Below are 9,802 nucleotides of genomic sequence, written 5' to 3'. Positions count from 1 at the left end.
CGTGTATACAACGCGCATGTATATACACGCAATTATACACGCATTATTACACGCGAGAACTTTATTAAGAAAAACTCCAATATTTCTTTACAAAATTAAAAACCATTTTCTTTAAACCATCTCATAGTACATTACAGTATATATCATTACACAATCCCACTACATGCATTTACAACAATGAAATATATTCAAAAATAAATCATGAGATGATAATTAAAAGACAACATATACAATAGAAATGTCATCAATTTAGAACGACACAGTGATGGATTGGTTAGGGTTAGATGTCATCTTCAATAAGATCTATCCTTGCCAAACGATCAACATCAATATCCCTTTGATCAATTTGTAAGGCTACGATTAAATTTATTCCACTATCGATATTATGTCCATTGATAATGGTATCGATGCCCTGATCATCCTCATCAACATCACCATCATCCTCAATGGTAGGGTCATTCTCATGATCATGAGAAATGGCACGCTCATCCTCATTATCATGATCATCTCTTATTTCTTGATCATCAATCACAACATCTTCATTGGCATGTTCGACATCATCTTCATTGCGACTTGTTACATCCTCCATATGCTCCATATCAGTGAATGTATTATACATCACTTTTTGGAATGTGGTGCAATAGGGATGATGTACCACCATTTAATGTCATGCACCATTGGCAGATAGATAACCTACTCAAATACACATACTGTAGTAATTAATTCGCATATGAAAAGTGAAGGGGTACGCGAGCTTAGATATATATGTACATGAAACACATTAGTAAAAAAATGCATACCTGCTCACATTGTTGTGGCAATACGAGCCTATCTTTCTTTTTTTGCCAAGACTTTGTAGAGTCAATAGTTACATAGCCACTTGCATGGCGTTTTATCGTTGCATTAGGCCCTTTTTCCACCACGTTCATTTGCCATTTGACATCCAAAACATACACAAAGAAGCGACAAAAGTCAAGCCTAAATATGCCTTGGATTGTGCCACAATAATCATCCATTTTTCCATTAGCTCCCTCAAAGCTACTAATGACACCGCAATCTTGTGTATTCCTCTTTTCATCTTTTCTTTGTGTTCGAAAATGCTTGCCTTCACACCATATAGCATTGAACATAGTGCACTAGACCAAAATAGAAGCAATATTTGTGTAAGCAATGTGAATAAATATTAAAAGCAAATCACTTTACAACTAATGCAAAATATTAGTTCTATGTACCTTTAACATGCATCCTCGAAGACGAACGTGCCCACCCTCCTCTCGTGGCCAAGCTTGACGCGTATATCCTCCGACCCGCAAGTCCTCCCGTACGCTAACATTGTTTTGTTTACCACAATAACATGTTCCCAAATACTAGATCCCACATTCTTGAAGATGTGCATGGGATCAAGAAGATAGTTGATCTTAAGATGGGTCCAATATGGTAGCAAAAAAAAAATGGAGTACCTACACAAGGGATTGCTCTATGTGATCTTTAATCCAATTAGAGACTACACAAAACAAGATTGAAAAACATTACTATACCTGTTCATGCCATCTGGAGGAAGAATATTTGTAGACTCCCAAATACGCTTCCAATCTTTTGTACGAAGTGTTTGTGGAGGAATGTTACTCTTACTAGCAACATATTTAGGATGATATGACGGGAGAAATCGATGATGATTATCGAATATGGTCTTACACAAACCGTCAACATACTCATGTACTAATGAAGGGCCACAAACAGGACATGCATGTTTACCTGATGTTTTCAAACCTGTTAAAATATAAATATAAGTTAGAATAATAAAGTCAATAGTTATAATTAATATAGCCAATAGTATTAGAGTAGGGAGATAATTAGAATTCTTACTAGAACAATCGTTGTTCGAGATAAACATCCATATGCTTGACTTTATGTTTCCCTGGAATTAGAAGGGATAACATAAGATGTCCCTTCTTCTTGATCGCGGTCGCCATTGATGGTGGAAGATTGTAATTCACCAACACAACTGGCCGCGCGCTGTATGTGGTGCTTTTGAAACCAAATGGATTCACTCCATCCATACCTAGGCCAAGTCTCAAGTTTCTGGGCTCTGTTTTAAAGCTGGGCCACTCATCTTCAATATACTTCCAAGCAGGAGTGTCTGCGGGAATTCTCCACATGTCATCATCCGATCGATGTGAGGAATGCCATGACATGAGCTCTGCTATGGATTTGCACTTGAACATGTGTTTGATGCGAGGAATTATAGGAAAGTGTCGCAAGACTTTACGAGGTACATCAAAACTCTTCACATATGTTCTATACCTTGCTTCACCACAAGTGGGACAATGTTGAGCCTCCTTATGCGTCTGACGAAAGAGAATGCAATCATTGACGCATGCATGTATGTGATCATAATCCAATCCTCCAAGAGATGTCACATAGCGCCTCGCTATGTCTCTTGAGGTGGGTAGTCTATTTCCCTTTGGAAGCATGTTTGATAATAGCCTGCATCCAATATCATCAATTAGTCCTAAATCGTAAACCCTAAATCCTAAACCACTAATGCAAATTTGTAAGTGAGAATGCTTAATTCAATAATGCGTCAAGACTTGCATTGCTCCATCCATAAACTGTTTGTATATTGAGTAGTTCAAAAGTGAAGCACGTAAAATAGAGAATGTGCACCCTTCAAAAACCGGTGTCGATGAAACCTTGTAAAGATGCTCTTGTTTCATATCATCGTTGTCCATACCTTTGGGATTATCCCTAAAAAGATACCACACCATATCATCAAACACTTCCTCTTCCACAACTTTGTGGGGTGCAGGGCTATTGTCATCCCTTTCCCACTCATCTCTGACAATAGATCCCGAAGCTCCAGCGTCATCTTGTCGATGCTTTGCGTGCTCTCGCCACGCGTAGGGCACCATGTTAGGGTGTGGTACTGCATCTTGCTTCAATTAGAGTATATATATTACAACTACATTAATTTAATTTGGATACCATGAGTCATTTGAATACTATCAATTTACATATACTCACCTCTAAACCTGTTTGATTCCATTCTCCATACATGGAGATGTGATTCAAGGTAATTCGGCGCGCTCGTACAATACATCCTTGACATCGATTACACATACACTTGATCCTTTGTCCCAACCACACATCGCGATTACGATGATGCATTGTCTCATCCTCACCAGAACTGCTTGAGGAGGTTGATGACATCCTATGTACAAAAGAGCAAACATATAATCATAATCAGTTTTTAATGAAAGTATAAAAAGTTTCTATAAATCGTGTGTAACAGCGTGTCTATATCCTAAAAATCGCGTGTAACAGCGCATCTATGCCCTAAAAATTACGTGTATAACCGCGGCTGTATCTTGTGTTAATTGCGTGTAAAAGCGCATCTCACTATTTTAAATTGCGTGTATCAGCGCGTCTACATCCTTAAAATCGCGTGTATAAATGTGGCTACATCCTTAAAATCGCGTGTATGAACGCGGCGGGTTTATTATACATGTGAAAATGCACGCATTGTTACACGCGACCACCTATCTATACCTAAAATAACCCGTCGCCTTCTCCAAAAAAACATTTTCAAACTAAGATTTCCTCTCCTTCGTCGCCGCCTCTTCCAACAGAGCACTAAACCTAAGTGCAAGGAGCAGACAAGGAGCAGACACTGGTGAAGGAAACCAGCCAAAAAGAAGACTCACTTTTTCAAAGGTGAGTCAGTTTGTCCTTTGTCCTGTCGCTTTCCTTCCATTTGTTTATGCAATTGTTTCTTTTCCTTATGCGATTGTCTCCGTCCTTCTCTGGTAGTACTTTTGTGAATGATTGTGACAGTTTGGGCTTTTTTTATAAGGACGATTTGTCGGTGGTCGGTCGCTTTCAAAAATTTTTTTTCGCAGGTCACGTGTAGGAACGCGTGTATGTCTACGTGTACCCTATTTGCACAGACGTTCATGCGCATATACATGCGTTTTTGGACGGGTTTTTACATGCGACTAAGTTTCACCCATGCTTGCAATCCAGGTTCTTCAGAGAGATGATCCCATCTGCATATGGCTGGCCTTCACAAAATCATATGTGCTAGCTTGCATTTGTGCTTTGATAAAATCATGTATATACTTTTATTTTTGTAGATTCTTCATGGATCCAGGTTCTTCATCCGATCCATTTGCATACGGCACTTGGATGATGGAGATGCTAAATCATTTTGGGTGCCATCCTGGTCCGGTTGAGCTTACAGAGTACATGTATGCCCATCTCCCTCCTGGATTGCCTGGTATCTATACCCCGCCCCCGAGTATCCATGTCACTCCATTGCCGTCTATGCCTGCGAGTCCGACGAGACAGCATGCAGCTTCTTCTCTTCCACGCCCACCGAGGAGACATACCCCGTCCCAGACACACTCACGCACACCCTCCCAGGCACCGTCACGTCAGGGCTCACAGCCACCATCACACGTACTCCCTCACAGCCACAGTCACGTAGACAATCCCCCAGTCGTGACTCCACCCGCGTAGTATAGAGGAGAGCAAAGGCTGCAGTAGTAGGAAGAGTGGGAGTGGAGGATGCGGCGGGTGCTTTGGTGGGGGAGGTAGTAGGGCACGCGGTGAGAGAGGAGATAGAGGGAGAATACTTAGAGGAGACAGTGAGGATGAGGAGGAGGTGAGAGAGGTGGAGGGAGTGATCTGCTATGATGTGACGGATAGGGACGGGGTAGTGATGGATGCGAGGGGGAAAGAGGTAATGGAGTACATGCGTGGGGTAGTTTCAAACTTGTATAGAAATTGTTTTATTAGATTTAAAGATCAAAATAGCCGATTAGTTGGGGAGGTGATAGATGTACATAGTCAGTACCCCAATCCCCCACATGCGACATTCTCGGATGTATGGGGAAGGACGCGAACAAGGGAGATCTAAGTAATAAAAGAGGGTGGCGTGAAGAGCAGGTAGCATGTGGAGGCACCACGGATCCAGATGGAGACAATTGGATCTTCGCATTTCGGATCTGGCGGTGTCGAGTCATGGGAGGCAGAGTTCGTATAAGTATTTTGCCACTTTATTTGATTGTTTACTTAATTCATTGATTCTATGATTGTTTTAATCTTACAAATTGTGTTGATTATGATATAGCGATGGGTTATGGGGAGGAAGCCCACAGCCCATGATATTGGGTATGCTCACCGGCATAGCAGACGTGACACGTGGGCCCTCTCTTCAAAGCCGAGGGACGTATTACGGACGCGCAGTTTGAGATGGCCATGCGACCATACGGTCGACAGGTACTTGAAAACTCTAAACGAATGATTTTGGTTTATTGAATTACATATATATGTATACTTATATACTATATATTACTTGAACAGGCACAAGCTGCTACTGCACCTGCTGATGATTCTGCCACCACACTGATGATCCACCCGCCGCCACTGCTCCTGCTGGACGTGAGCACTACTCATCGGACATACATGTATACCGATGTGAGCTCATCTGATCATGGAGGGAGCAGCGGGTTATCATCTGGGTCTGAGTAGTAAGACTTATAGTATGACATTCCATATTGAGGATGTGGTTGTATATATATTTTTGTAACTGAAGCCATGGGCTACTTCGACATATGGACTCCTTGTATATATGTGTACACATAAAATTTTGATAGTAATATTGAATCGTGAATTGATAGTATTGCATTCATGTCTGTCTTGAATCGTGTATTGACATTGCACCATCCACTAAATCTTCCTCGTGGATGGTGCAATGCACCAAAAAAAAAATCCAGAGAGTGCTATTGGGTGCTCGAATGCTGGAACAGCATTCAAGTACCAAATAGCACTCTCTGGATTTTTTTTTTTTACTCTCTGTTCGCGTGTATAGACGCGTCAACTCTGCAAAAGTCACGTGTATATATGCGAATACTCTGTGAAATGCACGTGTATAAGCGTAGCTAAACTCACAAAATGCGTGTATACAATCGCGTATCAGCGCATCTAAGTGCAGCTAAACTGACAAAACGTGTGTATACGCCCTCGTATCAGCGTGTCTGATGCTTCTATACACGCGCTTTTACACGCATGTCTCTGGCCGCGATGATACACGCGCTGATACACAAGCCCGTTACTTTTTTTCCACAAGTCATTATTCGCGGCGGCTAGGAGTGTGGGTATGAGCCCGATCCCTTGTAGTGAAGGTATACATAAGATAGAGATGAAGAATGTACTTATTTGAGGGTCACATCCTTGCATACTCATTCTCTTCTCTTGTGATCATCTCTCCATTTTGCGATGCCATCGATATTGCCATATGAATCCATTCTATATTGATCACATTTGGTAGAGATTCCAAGCTAGGTGAGAATGGCAAGCGTCTATTTGCTCTTCGGAAAGCTCCTCTCATACTTTCGTCTATTGATTTCATCCTTGTATCTCCCAATCCACTTCTCCATGAAGGGACTATTTAGAATGCAGATTGTATTCACCTTGTGGCGTAATCCCGAATAGTAATTGTTCTATGGATATGAATCAACGGCTGTGCCTCTTGATGGGGAAAAAAGCATTGATCCCAATGATCCAAGTGCAAGTTTCTTCCTTGATCTGACCAAGTACCTTTAAAGATGCAGTCGGATCAGTTTGATCAGTAATGGTCTTGACTACGTTAGAGTAAAAAGTTATCCTGGTGGAATCGCCCATGCTTTCCGGATAAAGAAAGTTTTTTCGGGTTCGGTTTTGGAAAAACCGATGGATTAGTCTCTTGTCCGGATATCCGTGGACGAGGCCCTGAGTGTGGGACTCTGCCCCGCGCAGCAAGATGTGCTACTTTCGCTGCTAGTACCCCGAATCCGTTGCATGGTGGGGACAGGGATCTCACAGGTCCAATAAAAAAATAATGAACTAAAGCAAGTAAAAGGCTAGGGTACAATTAATGAGGGTAAGAGTATCGACAGGGGACGGTTAGCAAGGTGTTGAGGTCAGTGGCCTTTAAGAGAATCATATCCATCTTCTTTTGGACACATGCCAGAGGTGATGGATTTTATGTGTGCCTAGTTGATGAGGGCTTCTTTATGATGGCGGAGAAGTTTTTGGTAGACCGCTTCTCCTTTGGTTATTATGGCTGGGTTATACTCTTCATGAAAGTTTGTCTAGGCTTTAGTTGCCTCTTTGGTTGTTAAGGTATGCTGTGTCTTCACACTCTTTTGTAAATTGGTTAGCTACATGAACGGCTTGGGTTTAGTTAGCTTTAGCTTGGGTTTAGTTAGCTTTAGCTTGCTTGACCTCATTTAGGAGTTGGTCCCTTTCTGGTATCATGTGCCCGGGCCACTGTTGGTTGTTTCTAATGCTTGGTATTGTAGCCATAGGGCATCTATGTCCTAGTTATGAGTGTGGGACTTGGCAATAAAACAAGCTTGTTCTAAAGCAGCCTAAGGACATTGTCACCATAAGGAAAGGGGTATATTAACCACTTTGTAGGTTAACATGGTTTTACTCACCTTGACCTACCATAAGGAGCTTTGGTATCTTACCCTCTCTAATAGGCACTGAACGTTTGTGTACGGAACTGGAATACATAAAGTGACCTTACCATAAGCTATGTTGTTAACCACTCCATTGGTTAACATGGTTTCACCCGTTGACCTACCGTAAGGTGCTTTGCTATCTTACCTATACAAATGGGCACTTATCTTTTGTAAGACGGTGCTGGTGGCTTTACTCTATGCTTAATGTCAAATAGGAAAAATATGTGGACTTAGTGTAGATAATAGTTACTTAAGATTAGTAATCAAAGCTGGACTATTTTTTACTTTAGCCAACATGGTGTGAAAACTAGTCACTTGTATATAAGTCATTTTTTACAATAAGCAATGGATAATCATTGCCTTATAGTAATAGTTTACCTGTGAGTTCTCCTTCTTTTCTCTTCTTTCTTTCTTGTATGCTTTTGAATCTTGCTTTCTCGATGGATGCATGCTAGAAAGGTTTGATTATAGGTTTTCTCCTTACAATAGCTTCTTCTTCTTCCCTTACCTTTGTGACAAAGAACCACCACAATGAAAGCTCTACCTTCACCCCTTTTTGCAAGGAGCATTCTAGTGTGAAAAGAGAGTGAGGACCCGATGGGGACGAGAGCTAGTGTATCCATAATGGGAAGCTGCATTTGCGGCTCAAAGTCAAGAGCCAATGACACATGATTCATCAAGGCTAAGGCAAGCTCTTGACTTGAACATATATCAAGGAAAGTTTAAGGACTTCATGTACATACTTGCTTAAGACTAGTAATAGTGGTCGGAGCATTTTTTATTTAGCCAGCCTTGTGTGAAAACTAGTCACGTTGTCAATTTTGACACTAAGTAATACACATTCATTCCCGTACAATAGAATACTTATGAGCTCTTCTCTTCTCTATTTTGTCTTGCATGTATGGTATTGGATCCTTACATGCTAGGATTGAATAGGTTTGCTTGAAGGTTTCTCCCTCTCATTATCTTCTAGGCTCACCTTGCCTTTCATGAGAGAGAAATACCACCACGAAGTCTAATCTCTATTTGTTGTGCATGTTGCGAGAACGATGCCTATACTCAAAACTATCAGCTCTATTTATAAGATGACTTGTACCTAGGTAATACATAAATCCCATTAAAAACTTTGGATTTATGAGATAAAAGAGATTTACAATTATACAATCATAAAATTTAACATACCCTGGTCAATAAATGACGTACTTTATGGACAAGCGTATGGGTAAGACACAATGATGCAATTCGGACTACAAGGAGGTTGTAACCCTATGAAGATCTACCTTATAAAACCCAAGCAAAATGTATTCTCCAATCGAAGTCTCTAATGGATGAACAAATCACATATAGGGAGTTTTAATATAAACATATGCACATCAAGAATGAACCTGTTATAAAAGAAGATCCCTTAAATTCACTTATTTATGAATCAAACGACACCCTCTTCTTCATAAAGAACAAAATATTAGAATATGTACCTACAAAGACTTGCCATCACATTGAGGTCAACTAATAATTGAGCAGAAAATAAGGGCTATCCTAGTTAACATATACAACCCAATTTTTGAAATAAATAGTTTCACAGCATCTCATGATCTCACTCATGAGAAAGCCACATATAATTGTCCATGGTGGCTGAATAAAGAAATCATCAAGGATAACTCTAGAATAGATAGTGTTTGTCCCTGTGATTTATTGATGGATTCAGGCAAATGCAAGCTTTACAAGAAATTACCTTTGTATCATATCAAAATGACATTATAAAGTACTTGTGGTATAAAAGTTATTCTAGGGATGAAAACCCTATCCCCGATATTTATACGTGTAATTATTTATACGTGAAAACCCTATCCCCAATATTTATACGTGTAATTACTTCTACTTCTATAACCTTAGAGTGGAAGTGCTTATATATTAATCTCATCCCATTACACAATCCTTTTCTTAAATACAAATTCTTGGAAGAATTTTCTTTCAAAACCAATTCACGAGCAAAATAACCGTCACGCCTAGATTCAAGCTATTAAGATATTCTTTTGCATACAAAAAGTTAACCTCACCAGCTCTGGGCACAGAATCCACACTCAAGAATTCCTTGTTCCCTATAGGCATTGCACTTAGAGAAATGTTATTAATAGCATCAACCTCAACATTCGAGGTGCAACAATAGCATGATCTTTAAGAAAACTTGCATAGTCTCCATTTCTTTTAAAAGCCCTGTGTACACCCATTCAATGAGTTGTTGTGTAGACCCTGTGTGAAGAAGCATTTTGGGAGGGATTGACACAACACCTTCT

The sequence above is a fragment of the Cibotium barometz genome, chromosome 50 (assembly GCF_041138505.1).
Source record: "Cibotium barometz isolate CiBa-2024 chromosome 50, ASM4113850v1, whole genome shotgun sequence".
Classification (NCBI taxonomy): Eukaryota; Viridiplantae; Streptophyta; class Polypodiopsida; order Cyatheales; family Cibotiaceae; genus Cibotium; species Cibotium barometz.
Note: the sequence above shows the minus strand (reverse complement) of the source record.